The 15,470-nt window shown below is 38.9% G+C and overlaps 1 protein-coding gene and 2 non-coding genes across 9 annotated transcripts in view; 2 read left to right on the forward strand and 1 right to left on the reverse strand.

Annotated features, from left to right (window-relative positions):
• The first annotated feature begins 13,321 nt into the window (after positions 1-13,321).
• On the forward strand, positions 13,322-13,428 carry LOC133086401 (U6 spliceosomal RNA). Its single transcript, XR_009700157.1, has one exon. It is a non-coding gene; the product is annotated as a U6 spliceosomal RNA (small nuclear RNA).
• Positions 13,429-14,490: 1,062 nt separating this feature from the next.
• On the reverse strand, positions 14,491-14,597 carry LOC133086413 (U6 spliceosomal RNA). The gene has a single exon (XR_009700168.1). It is a non-coding gene; the product is annotated as a U6 spliceosomal RNA (small nuclear RNA).
• A 326-nt stretch (positions 14,598-14,923) lies between these two features.
• Positions 14,924-15,470, forward strand: part of AKAP6 (A-kinase anchoring protein 6) — a 570,108-nt gene continuing 569,561 nt past the window's right edge. For all 7 annotated transcript variants that reach the window (XM_061180772.1, XM_061180767.1, XM_061180765.1 and 4 more), the window contains exon 1: positions 14,924-15,146. The gene's annotated coding sequence lies outside the window, so the exon portion shown is untranslated. The remainder of the gene's footprint in view (positions 15,147-15,470) is intronic.

Raw genomic sequence — 15,470 nt, forward strand, 5'->3', positions numbered from 1 at the left:
GGCAGGCGGATTCTTAACCATTGCGCTAGCAGGGAAGTCCCTCTTTTTAAAAAAAAAAACTTCATTTATTTATTTGGTTGCACTGGGTCTTAGTTGTGGCAGGCAGGCTCCTTAGTTGCAATTCTCCAGCTTCTTAGTTGTAGCACATGGGCTCCTTAGTTGTGGCATGCGAACTCTTAGTTGTGGCATGCATGTGGGATCTAGCTCCCTGACCAGGGATTGAACTCGGGCCCCCTGCAGTGGGAGCTTGGAGTCTTATCCACTGCGCCACCCGGGAAGTCCCATGGCATCACTTTAAACTAAACTTTCATCTTAATATAAATTCTTGCCTGTAACCCAGATGAAGGCAGATTTGTGATTAGGAAATCTTCAGAGAACATTTTCCCAACTCTATTCAGAAATAAAATTGAGACTGGCATATTTCCTAACTATTTTCCTCTATGTGATGGGGTTTTGCCCAAGTTTATCCTTCCATTAGAATGACACCTCTCAAAGTCTCAGCTTTATGCCAGTATCTTATTTTGACTTGCCATTTTATATATGTGTTCCAATTAAACTTTATATATGGACACTGAGATTTGAATTTTATACAACGTTCATGTGTCATAAAATACTATTCTTCTTTGATTTTTTTTCAACTATTAAAAAATGTAAAAATTATTCTTAGCTCATGGGACATATAAAAATAGGTGGTAGGTTGGATTTGGCCCATTGGGTTATAGTTTGACAATCCTTGTTCTATAAGAATGTTTTCAGCAGCAAAATAATCGATACAACCTAAGTATTCTTTATGGGAGAGTGAATAAAGTAAAAAACAGTGACATATCCAGGCAAGGAATACTACCCAATAGCTACATGTATTAGCATGGTTAAACATAAAAAATATAATTTTAAGCCAAAACAAAGCAAAAAGTTGCAGAAGGACATTCTAATATGATACAATTAAAATAAAGTTTTAAAATCTGCCAAGGAAGACTATATATTACTTATGGGTACATATATATGTGTGTACGGAAAATTAGTTTTTAAACTCATGAAAATTGGAATTTAGAGAGAGAGGAAGAATGGCAGCTGAGAGAGGTACACAGTGGGTCTAAGGTATATCTGTAATGTATTGTTATTTTTGAAAAGTTTGAAGCAAGTTGGGCAAATAAGATTTTATACATAAGGTTTCTTAAATTATTCTCAATACTTGAGTATATGTTTGAAATATTTCATAATTTTAAAAATGATCTAAGATTTCATCTTAAAATTTGTATGGAGACACAAAAGACCCCAAATAGCCAAAGCAGTCTTGAGGGAAAAAAACGGAGCTGGAGGAATCAGATTCCCTGACTTCAGACTAAACTACAAAGCTACAGTAATCAAGACAGTATGGTACTGGCACAAAATCAGAAATATAGATCAATGGAACAGGATAGAAAGCCCAGAGATAAACCCACGCACCTATGGTCAACTAATCTGTGACAAAGGAGGCAAGGATATACAATGGAGAAAAGACAGTCTCTTCAATAAGTGGTGCTGGAAACCTGGATAGCTACATGTAAAAGAATGAAATTAGAACACTCCCTAACACCATACACAAAAATAAACTCAAAATGGATTAGAGACCTAAATGTAAGACCGGACACTATAAATCTCTTAGAGGAAAACATAGGAAGAACACTCTTTGACATAAATCACAGCAAGATCTTTTTTGATCCACCTCCCAGAGTAATGGAAATAAAAACAAAAATAAACAAATGGGACCTAATGAAACTTAAAAGCTTTTGCACAGCAAAGGAAACCATAAACAAGATGAAAAGACAACCCTCAGAATGGAAGAAAATATTTGCAAATGAAGCAACTGACAAAGGATTAATCTCCAAAATTTACAAGCAGCTCACGCAGCTCAATATCAAAAAAACAAACAACCCAATCCAAATATGGGCAGAAGACCTAAATAGACATTTCTCCAAAGAAGACATACAGATGGCCATGAAGCACATGAAAAGCTGTTCAACATTACAAATTATTAGAGAAATGCAAATCAAAACGACAATGAGGTATTACCTCACACCAGTTAGAATGGGTATCATCAGAAAAATCTACAAACAACAAATGCTGGAGAGGGTGTGGAGAAAAGGGAGCCCTCTTGCACTGTTGGTGGGAATGTAAATTGATACAGCCACTGTGGAGAACAGTATGGAGGTTCCTTAAAAAACTAAAAATAGAACTACCATATGACCCAGCAATCCCACTACTGGGCATATACCCGGAGAAAACCATAATTCAAAAAGACACATGCACCCCAATGTTCATTGCAGCACTATTTACAACAGCCAGGTCATGGTAGCAACCTAAATGCCCATCGACAGATGAATGGATAAAGAAGATGTGGTACATATAGACAATGGAATATTACTCAGCCATAAAAATTAACGAAATTGGGTTATTTGTAGAGACGTGCATGAGTCTAGAGACTGTCATACAGAGTGAAGTATGTCAGAAAGAGAAAAACAAATATTGTATATTAACGCATATATGTGCAACCTAGAAAAATGGTACAGATGAACCGGTTTGCAGGGCAGAAATAGAGACACAGATGTAGAGAACAAACATATGGACACCAACGAGGGAAAGTGACATGGGGGTGGTGGTGTGATGAATTGGGAGATTAAGATTGACATATATACACTAATATGTATAAAATGGATAACTAATAAGAACCTGTTGTATAAAAAATAAAATTCAAAAATTCAAAAAAAAAATAAATAAAAGACCCTTGCCTTATCCACCACCTGAAAAAAAAAAAAAGATCTAAGATTTCATTAGTTTGCATAATATTAACATGGTGTAAAGTGCATATCCTGGTTTGGAAGAAAGTTTGGAGAAATTAAAAGAACACTAAACGACTTAGGACAACTTAGTCCTAAGCACTAGACTCTATCAGGAACTAGCCTCAGACAAGAATGTGACCTCAAACAAGTCTTTTCATATCTTTGGGTCCAATAGAAGAAGTTCTATTTGATGAACAGTGTGCCACCTGTTTGAAAACAGTGATATGAAACACCCTAAAAATGCAAGAAGGTACGTATTTTTTGTTTGTTTGTTTGAGACACACACACACACACACACACACACCCCTCATTTTAAGCCTTGTCCATTGTGAAATATAACACACATACATAAAAAGTGCATAAAATAGTAATGTATACCTTAATCATCATAAAATCAAACCATGTAGCCACTACTCAGATCCAGAACACTGGCAGCTCCCAGAAAAACCCTGAATGCTCCCCACCCCTCCACCTATGATAATTGCTTCCTTGCTTTCCTTTTCAAGGTAATTGTTAGTCTTTTTCTTTTTTTTTTTTGGCAGCCCCACCCAGGGCGATTTCAGTTCCCCAACCAGCAGTGAGAGCTCTGAGTCGTAACCACTGGACCACCAGGGAACTCCCCTTCAAGGTAATGTTTTTATTTGTTTGTTTCAAGATATTATTCTTGATGAAATTTACTGTGACCAGAATTCTTACAGTATTTTGACTCAAAGGTCTTTGGAATGTCTGTGGGCTCAGAGAGAAGGGGATTGGGAAATTCCTTACTAGATTGTTGTTGAGAACTCTCCTTTCCCCTGAAAGGGAAACTCAGGCTTAGGCTTTGCCTTGAATGGTAATATCAGCTGCCCAGCTGCCCCACCTCCAGCCTGTACTGTGTGGTGGGCGCTGTTTTGGGCATTGTATATATTTATATCATTTCATCCTTGAAACAGACTTGTGAGAAAACTGAAGTAGTCTCTAAGGTCAAAGAGCCAAAGAGAAAGAGAAAGGAAAGAAAAGTTGCACTTAATTCCTAAATATTCAAGACTATTAATTTATTTACATTTTTTCCCAAGGTAAAATGTACAAGGCATGGCCCCAAGTGACTGATTTGAATTTGTCTCTTTAAAGTATTTGCATAATTGCCATTTAATTTATCTATGGAGAACTTGAAAAAATAAATTTCCGTGGATCAAAGCATTTTGAACACATTTAGGGCTCACCAAAATTCTTATGAGTTATTAAAAATGTATCATGTGTACCTATAGTCAGCTGTACTGTAAATTGCAGCTAATCGATGTTCAGTTGACAAAAGTTGGAATAGTTTGGCTGATTTACCCCTTGGGCTCCTCCTGTTTCACTGGAAAACTCATCTAAACATGCATGTCACAAACTAATCTCAAGACAAAAGCAAAACCTCAGCTGAATGGTGAAAATAGATAGCCCCATCCAAAATAGATAGCCCACCTTCCCAGGTAAGACTGGGAAGACTGCCTGTCTGAAGGAAACGGCCATCAATCTAAGTGGATGCTCCAGAAAGACACTTCTAAAAATAAAAGCAGCCTCTCTACAGGAGAAAAGAAATATCACTAGACATTTTGACTATGGTTTTATTTCATTAAATTGCTGAGTGTAAGCGGAGTTACAAGAAGTAAAATTCAATATATAGTTTCCAAGTGCCTCCTCTGTTTAAGGCACTATGTGGTGGGCGCCAGAGGATGCAAAAAGGAATGATCTGCCATCCTCACTATTGAGGAGGTTATAATCTAAGGAGGGATAAACAGCAAGATAACATTATATGAGCAATGTGTGATAAGACTTATGAGAAAGAAGCAGAGGGGAAATGAACCAAGTTATATTTGAGTACCTTTCATAGGCCAGGCATGTTTCATACATCATCTTATTTTAATCTTACAATAAGGTAATGAGGTTGGTATTATTCCCAATTCGAGGAACTGTGGGAAAGTACAACCAAACAACTAACCCAGGATCACACTAGTAAATGGCACAGCTGAGATTCAAATCCAGATATGCCTGCCCCAAAACTTGTGTTCCTAACAACCCCACAGGCCTTAACCATGTGATGGATAGAAAAGAGGTCCTTACTGACCATGACTCTCAGAATTAAAAAGGAGCCAGGAGGATAAAACATATTAGGGTGACTTCAGACACCATTTATGTATGCCCTCCAATACATGATTGTATGATTTGGCATTGTTTTCTTAGCCTAGAATGTAAAACACTTCGGATGGAAGGCATGGAGTGAGATTTGATCACAGGCATTCTTCTGTCTCCGCCATCAACCTCACTCTGCTCAAAAAGATAAAACGAATTGAATTTTATTATTTATTCATGTGAATACTAACACTGTGGATATATTTTCATAAAATAGGAAAAAAAACCCTCAGCCTCACCATATAAATTGTAGGGGTCCATTTTCACTCTTATTACTATTACTATTTATCATTTTGATTTTTAATTGTCTTTTGTTCAGGTGACTATGCAGTCCCAGTTGTCCTTCTCTTTAATTGCTTGCTTTCGCTTGAATACCTGCTTCATGGTTTCTCAAGAGCTATCATCATCGTTATCATCATTATTTTGAAAGGTGAATGAACATAAATGTCGATTTTCATCATGTGTAGACTCCACTGACAATCAGCAAAAGTTTTTCTTTCATATGAATTGTGTAGCTTAGAGGGGATGCTAGAAGATTAGCCCCAAATGGACAGTTCAGCACTCTCTGGTTTAATTTCAGTTCTGCCAGTGAGCCACTGGGCAGACCACACTGCCCTTTGGCACAGTCTCTGTTTCTAAGCAGGTGACATTAAAGATGCTTGTCACCCATTGTTTTCCCTGACGTGCTAATAGGGTTTACTAATGAAAGAAAACACCATTTCTCAAAATGATATAAAGCATCATAGAAACTAAAATTACAGGAAATAATTTCACCCACATTTTGGCTTGCACAGGTCTACCTGACTTTGGGAAAGTTGTTTTTATGACAAGGGTTGATCTACCGTAGTTGAGACTAATACAATTTTAGCTTTTCATCAATGTCAAACAAAGCTAAAACACCAATGGCTAGAATCTCTTTCTGTTCCTCCACTGATGAGAACCAAAATAAACTTTAAGACATCAAAAGCAACAATACTATGGTGTGGTAACAGATGCTTAAACTGGTGAAATCCTGTGGCTCAGCTGCATGACTCTAGAACAATTCCAGTGAACTAGGTGCTAAGACTTTAGAGTCTGAAACTTTTATTCCCTATACTGTACATGTTATATGAATGAGGGCTTGGTATGTAGTATGATTTTCATGGGTCATTTCAAGCCAGTAGGTTTTAGAAATCCCCAGTCACTTACTAGTACACCTTCTTAAATATTCAAGCCTTGAGGAGAAAGTGGGAGTTTCCAGTGAAACTGAGGGATGATAGTGGATCTTAACAGTGTGGTGTTCTTTACTTAAATGCACAGTCCATATGCTTTTAATTTGTGTGTAATGATCTGGTGAATTGTCAATCTGTCCTTTTTTAAGAGTATGTGAGGAAATGTACATAAATGTGCACCAGTGAAATAGGCCTTCATGTTCTCATGTTTTGAAAATGTGTTTTCTTCATAGATTGAGAGCAAAAGTATTTGAGAATTGATATTTGAAATCATAACAGAGCTAAATGTGACATGCAGTTTGACAGGCAAATATGTGATTCACACACCCTGCCTCAGAAATGAGTAAAATGTGGTCAAATATTTCATTTTCCTCATTGCATTTATCACCATCTGAAATTACCCCATTTATTTATTTGAATACTTTTAAAATCTCTGTCTCTTCCACACTCAAGTGAAACTCCATGGTCACTGCTCTACCCCTGGTGCCTAGAACATTACCTGCCACACAATAGGTGCTCAGTAACTATTTATTAAATAAAGGAATTAATGTAAGTTGAAAGATATTCAGTGCACTACTTTAGAAGTATATGTATCTATTTCTTTTTTTAAAAAAATTTTATTTATTTATTTTTGGCTGTGTTGGGTCTTCCTTGCTGCGTGTGGGCTTTCTCTAATAGTTGCAGTGAGCAGGGGCTACTCTTTGTTGCGGTGCAGGGCTTCTCATTGCGGTGGCTTCGTTTGTTGTGGAGCATGGGCTTTAGGTGCGCGGGCTACAGTAGTTGTGGCATGCAGGCTCAGTAGTTGTGGCGCATGGGCTTAGTTGCTGCGTGGCATATGGGATCTTCCTGGACCAGGGCTCAAACTTGTGATCCCTGCATTCACAAGCGGATTCTTAACCACTGTGCTACCAGGGAAGTGCCACAGTACACGTATCTATTTCTTAATTCATCTTGATGAAGCCTCCACAAAGGCAGTATCTACCAGCTTTACTAAGTGCCTTGTTATTAGATGGGATCAATATATGTCTAGTAAGGGAGTATAGATAAAGTTCCAGGAACACTGGTTAAAAACAGCAAACCCTTTGGCATTAGATTTCAGCAACAATTCTTTTGTTCTTGCTGCTTTCTTCTTTTTTATGGAAGCATGCGTTTTTATTGCAGTATAATTGATAATGGTGAGATGCACACATTTCATGTGTATAGTTGATATGTTTTGACAAATGTATACACCCATATAACCCACATACTGATCAAGATATAGAACTTTACATCATTTCAGAAAGTTCCCCTGTGCCATCTTTTAGTCCGTTCCCCATTTCCCCCTCCCCCCTAAGCAATGGCTGTTCTGATTTCTATTACTATTAGGTTAGCATTGCTTGTTCTTAAACTTTATATGAAAGAAATCATACAAATGTATTCTTTTATGTTTGGCTTCTTTTGTACAATTTACCTGTAAAATTCATCCAGGCTGCTACGCATATCAGTGATATGATCCTTTTTATTGCTGAGTAGTATTCCATTGTATTAATATACTACAATTTATCCAGTTTCCTGTTGATGGAAAACATTTGGGCTGTTTCCAGTTTGGAACTATTATGAGTAAAGCAGTTGCAAACTTTCTTATACAAATCTTTGTGGACATATGTCTTAATTTCTCATGGACAAATACATAGAAGTGGAATTGACGGTTCAGTGTCAGTGTATGTTTATCTTTATAAGAAACTGCCAAGCAGTTCTTTGAAAGTTGTATCATTTTATACTCCCACCAACAATGTATGAGAGTTCTTAGTTGCTCCACATAATTGCCAATATTTGGTATTATCAATCTTTTACATTTTAGCCATTCTAATAGGTATGAAATAGTATTCGTTGTGTATTAACTAACAGTTCGCCGATGATTAATGATGTTGAGCATCTTTTTATTTGCTTATTAGCCATTTGTATATCTTTTTTTGTGAAGTGTCTGTTTAAGTCTTTTGGCCACATTTTATTTGGGTTGTTCTTTTTATTGTTGAGTTGTAAGAGTTCCTGATTTATTCTAGATGCATGTCCTTTTCCTGATATCTCATTGTTAAATTTTCCTGAATATTTTCTCCCAGCCTCTAGATTACCTGTTTTTTTTTAATGGTGTCTTTTTACGAGCAAAAGCTTTTAATTTTGATGAAGTCCAGTTATCAACTTTTTAATGGTTTCTGCTTTCTGTGTCCTATCTTAGAAAGCTTTGCTAACCCTAAGGCTGCAAAACTATTTTCCTATTTCCTTTAGAATCTCCATCTCTAATTAATTTTTGTGTATTTAAAAAAAAAAACCTGCATTTTACCTACCTTTTTAGGAGCTCTCAGAAATGCTAGAACTCTATGTGACTCTACTGAGGTTCATTAATGAAAAATATTTGATTAAACAAAAGCTTACTACCTAAAACAGAAAGCTGAATTTAGTTGATAAAACATGCATTCAGATAATTGAGTTATTATTTATTTTATTCAATTATTTTTCAAAAACTGAATTTTATTTTATTTTGCTTAATATTTTTTAAAGAACTGACCACTAAAGGCAATTCTGAATCGCTTGTTTTAATGGAGGACAACATGGGCACAAATCCTGGCTTGGGCCATTTTATTATTGTTTTTTATGGTCACAGGCTTTTTTTCTTCTGTTTTTTTTTTTTTTTCTTGACCACAACAATTATATTACCTTTAATTCATAAGTTAGCTTCAGTGGTCTAAAAAACATACCCCCCCCCCAAATAAATAAATAAATAAAAAATAAAAAACATAACCCAGAACATTTTGGAAAATAAAAATAATCTGGGCTGAGACAATTTTTTTCCTTCATAAGCTAGAAACAGAACACCTAGAGTTGACTGAAGTTTTTCCTCTTATTATGACCTATGTATTGATTGCCCAAGAATTTTAAAATAGTTTATAAAGATTTTCCTGGTTAAAGCTATATTAGGATTCCTCTAATGTTAAATAAAATTACAGAATAAGAAGGAACGTGGATTTGGATTCTGAGGAAACTGAATTTGAATTCTGGCTTCCCCCAGTCCAATATTATTACCCATATGAATTTACCCAAGGCACATAATTCCTTTGAGCATCAATTTCCTCAGCCGTAGAATGGGGTAATACCTACCCCTCAGAATAATTGCAAACATTAAATGCAATCTTGTATGTAAAATGCCTACCAAGTAGTTGGTGCTCAATAACTATGACCCCCTCCTTTTCTATTTCTAATTCTTGAGTTGTCCTCTCAAGAAAAGAACACATATAAAGCTACACAAACTCCAGAAAGTAGATTTTTCTATATCAGCCTATACAGTGTTTCTCAAACTAGGATCTAGAACCTCTTGGAGACTTCAGACAGCTTCTCAGGGGTCAGAGGCTTTTCTACAGGATTTTCAAAGGAAACTGTTTATATTTGGATGATTATCCTAAAATATTAAAATAAGCAGAGTCTGAAACTTCTGAATAAGTTATCTTTGGCTTATAACTAAGCATTGCCTTAAGATTTCAAAATGAATTTGCATTTACCTTTGCCATTTCAGCTTACTGAACTAAGGGACCATCAATGTGTCAGTGCTGTTTGGCTGGCATGTCCTACTATCTAAATGGCAGCAATGGCCAGTGTCTGCTGCTATACTCATGTTGTCTGTGAAGGCAAAATTTCTATTTCCTAGTAATAACATACATACGAATAACATTTTCAATGATTAAGACTTTAGTTTCTTATCTTTTTAATAAATCAATACTTTGATTTCTCATCAAGAAAATGACACGCCACTGAGTATTTACTATCTTGTAGAGGCTAATGAGAAATGAACAGAGGTAGACTGAATAATATAAATGATGCACTTGCACCAAGAGAAAGCCAAATGCTTTCAGGACATTCTATACAAATAAAGATTTAATGGTAATTTGAATATTCTAAATTGAAAACAGAGTGGAAGCAATCATAATAAAATCTGATTTATGATCAATTTTGAAATGGTGTAAATGAGGCATTTTCAGTATCTAATTGCCTCTGTGAAATTCTGCATTCTCAAGCCTCATTCATGGTAAACATGGCACTGAGCCTGTTGAAAAACCACAAGGCTTGTGATGCCTGTGTCAGACTTGTTTCTCTGTAGGAACCTGTCTGCCTTGTTTTGGGGGTGAGAGGGTAATTTTGATTATACAGCCTCTCTGTTAATCCTTTTCTCTCTTGCCAACAATTGTTGAAATATTGTCCAAATGGAGTCCCAAGCAGATATAAACAAAACACTATGAGAAACCTAGTTCCTTCTTTGCCTTCAACAGTCTATGAGCTCAGGGCTGAAACTGAGAAAAAAAAAAAGTTTAAAAAGTATTTCTAGGAGTTTAAAACTAACTTCACATAATCTTGTTCTAAATTTCAGCAAAATTTGATTATATATTTAGCGCTGATTTCAATTATACTGTTATGCCAACTCCATGTTGAAATAAGTAATACAGCTTTACAGAGTCATCAAGCAAGGATTGCTCACTGCAGAATGTTAATTAGGAGACCTAATTTTCCGAAACTGCCTTATTTCATAGAGTCTCAGCTCCCATCTATTGTGTGCTGTGTCCTGATTTCAAAAATGCTACAATATCAAAAAAGTATGTTCCAGTACCTATATAATTTGGTAGTAAACAAAGGTTCAGTTTTTTCAGAACATATTTATGTGAATTGGCATTCTCTGCATTAGTCAAAACACAGAAACAAATTAAGTATAGAACTGAACCTGAGGCTACATCTTTCCACTATCAAATCCAATAGTGGTTATTCAGTTTCAGCCAAACACATTATCACTGCAATAAATTAATGCTGTTAATTTGAATTGTATTGATTTGCAGTTGTGTGTTTAATTTGTAAATCTGCTTTGGTTTTAGAGTATGTAATAGCTATAAGCATGAGTTTATACCCAGTTTTATGTTTACACATATTTAAATAACAATATAATAGAAGTAATTTCGGGAATACTGGGAGCCTAGAGAGAATTTATTGTTTTAAAGGGGGTCGTGCATATATCACCTGTGAGAAATTCTGCTCTAGTTCTTTAACAGCTCATTGTTCAAAAGTGCCATGACTCTAAAACCATGCGTTTTTGCTATTTCTGTACACATCTGATAATTTAAAGCCATTATAAAGATTTTTCCTCCAAAGGATTTGATCTTTAGTCAACTTTCAAATCTTTTTTTCTGTCTGTGGTAAACATTTTTCCTCTTTTCAGAATATAAACATTTTTCCTTTTCCTGGCTTAAACATGGTCATCCAGAAGTGTAGCTGACTGAAGGAGCTTACAACTTGTTAGAGACATCAAGCTCATGTCCCTGGAACTCTGACCATCCTTCCAACTATAGATTCCTCTAATCATGTATCCTTTAATAAACTGGTTGTAAGGTTTCTAAAGAGAGTAAGAACATGAAGGGGTTTTGATATATTTCTTCAAATCATAAAATTGAACATCAATTTACTATTTCTTAATAGCTTTGAAGTCAGAAATGCTTATTGGAAAGACAGGCTATTAGAAGAAATACATCAAAGCATATTTTATTTGTAATTGGGCAATTTAACTCAACAGGCTGTCATTTTTTGCCTAATTTGGGGGGGGGGTGGGAAGAACAGTATATTTTATTACTTTTCAAAAGCTGTGAAAGTAAAGAATTATAACTATAAACACAGAGAAAGATAGGTTGAGCAATAATCCCTATAGGCTTTCTGTTCCTTTCTCTATTTTTGTTTCAGCAATACCAGAAACTCTTACATGGTTTCACACTTTCTTTTTGTACATCATAAAATTGGATACCAATTTTAAAACTTCTCAAAATTACTTATCTTTCACAGGTTTTTACTTCAAACTATTGTGTTGTGGAAAGGATAGGACGACCATAGGAAGGAGAAAAAAGAAACAAAACTTCACTTATTCTATAAATATGCCATATTCCTTGTTAAGGGTGCCATTTTAACACAACGCAGGCAAACCTATGCCCTTCACTTTACTTCAGTATATGGAGGCTTTCACCTTTGGCCCTCAGTTCACCACGTGTAAGGCTGTAACTTGAGCAGCAGTTAATATCAGAATGTTTTAACACTAACATTCCAGTATTTCTTGCAGGTAGATCTGTCCTGCATGTTTGTAGCATAATAGGGCTAGGGTTAGGGTGTGGGGAAGTATCCTTAAGTACAAGAATGATTCTCCACTTCAGCTCTAATAGTTTAATCCTTCGAATCCATCTCTCAGGCCGAACAGGTGCGCTTCAGCGTGTTCTTCAGTGTTCCAGTGGGTTGGAGGCCAGGCTCGAAGGCGGCCTAAGGGATGACACCTGTGAAGGGCGTGGTCACCCATGCTGGCTCCTCCCCCATCCCAATGACGCCTGCGCAGAATGGACTCAGGTCGAGGCACGTGTGCTAATACTCGAAGAGCCAAGGGCGTCCTAAAGTGTGGTGCTGACCGTCAGATCTGAGTGGTCAGTCGTTGGGAGGACTCTCCCGGAGAGCTGGACGCTGGGCTCCGCCATTTCAACAAAGCCTCTGGAACTGGCACAAGACTCTTATGTCATGGGTGAAATATCGGTGACACGTTCCATATTTTGCTGGGAGGACCCGAGCTCGATCCAGAACCCTAGTGACCCAGCGTCCTGGTGGCCCAGCAAGCCAACCGATTCGCAAACCTTAGAGAGACTTGGGAGAGGCGCCGCTTGTTCCAGGCAGGCCGCCAGGGCCGCCTCAATCGCGCCAGCCGGGTGGCCCACTCCGCATCGCGGCCGCCTCAGAGAGCGCGTGTCCAGCTCGCTAGCCGGGTCCTCGAGGGCGCCGCGCTCGCCACTCCCGGCATGCTCCGCAAGCCGAGCGCCCGCGCGGGAGGACCCACAGCCCGGGACCTGGGGCCCGCGACGGGGCCCCTTACCCAAGGTGCCCCGGGCGCTCATTTGCATGTCCCTCTGAAAGGTGAACCCAACAGGCCTCGCGGTTTAGCAGTCATAGCACCAAACGTGCGAGCCTGCTCAGTGGTTGCGCGACATCAGATTTCCCTAAACGTTCGGCGGTCGCTGGGAAGACGCCAATTCAGTCACCATAAGTGAAAGAAGCGAGAAACTCCCGTACCTTATATAGGCTGTGGGCGGAGACATCGTTGTGCTCGCTTCGGCAGCACATATACTAAAATTGGAACGATACAGAGAAGATTAGCATGGCCCCTGCGCAAGGATGACACGCAAATTCGTGAAGCGTTCCATATTTTGTGCCCTTTCCCACCGTCCGGACACCCTTTGTTCATCAGCTCCAAAGGAAAGGCTATGGGTCAGAAGCACAACGTCTGGCACTTAAGGCTGAAATTAAGTGATATTCACTATAGTGAAAATCATATGGTGATTTTTCACTATAAAAATATTCGTGTAAGACAATGTATGAAATGTGAATGAAGCCGAGTTGTACACCTGGGAATTTATGTGCAAATATGTCGTTTCTACGTATCTTGGAAATGAGAAAATGTCAACTTGCATTTCCTTCATAGAACTTGAAAGTTCTGAAATCGCCTTATTTATGGTCTGTCTCCCTTAACAACACAAACTCCAGAGGCCGAGGTGGGTTTAGCTCTTATTCACTAAAGACTGACACATGAATCGCTCAATGAGTCCTTACCAAATCATTTCTAAATTATTAAATCACTGAATTATTGCGAAGTTAATGAATCCTTGCTAAAGGAAGTAAGCAACAGCAGTGCACAAATCTTGGGCCTACTTTGTGACATTCTTTGGTCGTTTTAGACCGGAGTTCCTGCGCTCTCAGACTGAGCTACACAAAAGCAGGGACTGTTACCATGGAGTGGTTATACCGGATGAGATCAATGTTGGCCGGTGCCTGTGGATCCTAGAGCTCCAGCACCAGTTGAAAACTGGCTAGAAGCAGCAAGCCCATTCTGATCTGCTTTCCTAAGAAGTCATTTTTATCTGACTTCTAAGGAGCACTCAAAATGCCGCTTTACCTAAATCGGGTGGATTCAGTGATGGGAAATGTAAGAGAAAAGTTAATTGCCCAAACCATAAGCAGATTTTAAGCAATAGTAACAAGCATTCGACTGCAGACAGCAAGATTATCTAGGTAATTTAATAATAGAAATGAGACAGGTCGGTCGCGGGCATGCCGGGAGGCCATTGAGCTAGAATCGACCTTGGGAGGAAGGAGTATCTATCTGGTGGGAGAACCTTGCAGGAGGCCTCAGAGCGGGCTTCCAGAGCTGCCTCTCAAAACCCCAGTGTTTTTTGTGTTAATCAGCAAAGGGGTCGGGACGGTGGGGAAGGGCACAAAATATGGAACGCTTCACGAATTTGCGTGTCATCCTTGCGCAGGGGCCATGCTAATCTTCTCTGTATCGTTCCAATTTTAGTATATGTGCTGCCGAAGCGAGCACAATATTTTCCTTTCCCACAGCCTATATAAAGCACGGCGCCTCTTGACTCTTACACTTATAGTGACTGAACTGAGCGTCTTCCCGGCGATCGCTGAAGTTTAGGAAATTTGATATCGAGCCCCACTCATGAGGCTCGCACATTTGGTGCTGTAGTCGCTAGACCGCGACGATCTGTCGGGTTCATCTGTCGGAGCGACATGCAAATGAGCGCCCGGGGCACCTTGGGTAAGTGGCCCCGTCGCGGGTCCCAGGTCCAGGCCTTTGGGTCCTCCCGCTGGGGCGCTCGGCCCGCGGAGCATGCCGGGAGTGGCGAGCGCGGCGGACTGCCCTGCGCGCGGCGGACTGCCCTGCGCGCGGCGCCCTCAAGGACCCGGCGAGCGAGCGGGACCCGCGCGGTGCGTGAGGCGGCCGTGGTGCGGAGTGAGCCGCCTGGGTGGTGCCGCACTTCAGAGCACGTCGTTTCCCACTTAAACTTCCTTTGATGAGTACTTGGGAAAAAAAAAAAAAAAAAGTAATCACCCAGCCATTATCACACCTCGAAGAGTTAAGGTAATTCCTTAATGTCACCTAATATTCACTCTACGTTCCAATTTCCTTGATTGTTTTAAAGATGCCTTTTATTGGTGGTTTGTCGTAAGGATCCAAACGAGGTTTCCGTCCTCCCACATGGTGTTTGGTTGCTATGCCTCTTAGGTCTCTATTAATCTCCTAAAGCCCCCTCTCCACTACCGCCCTCTCCCCACCGCCATTTCTCTTCACGCTCTTGATTTGCTGGGGAAACCGGATACTTGCACCATGAAACGTAACATTTCTTTCATTTGGCTCATGTATTACTGATGATGTCGTTTAACTTGTTTCTCTATCCTCCATGTT

This window comes from Eubalaena glacialis, chromosome 2 (assembly GCF_028564815.1).
Source record: "Eubalaena glacialis isolate mEubGla1 chromosome 2, mEubGla1.1.hap2.+ XY, whole genome shotgun sequence".
In the NCBI taxonomy this organism is placed as follows: domain Eukaryota; kingdom Metazoa; phylum Chordata; class Mammalia; order Artiodactyla; family Balaenidae; genus Eubalaena; species Eubalaena glacialis.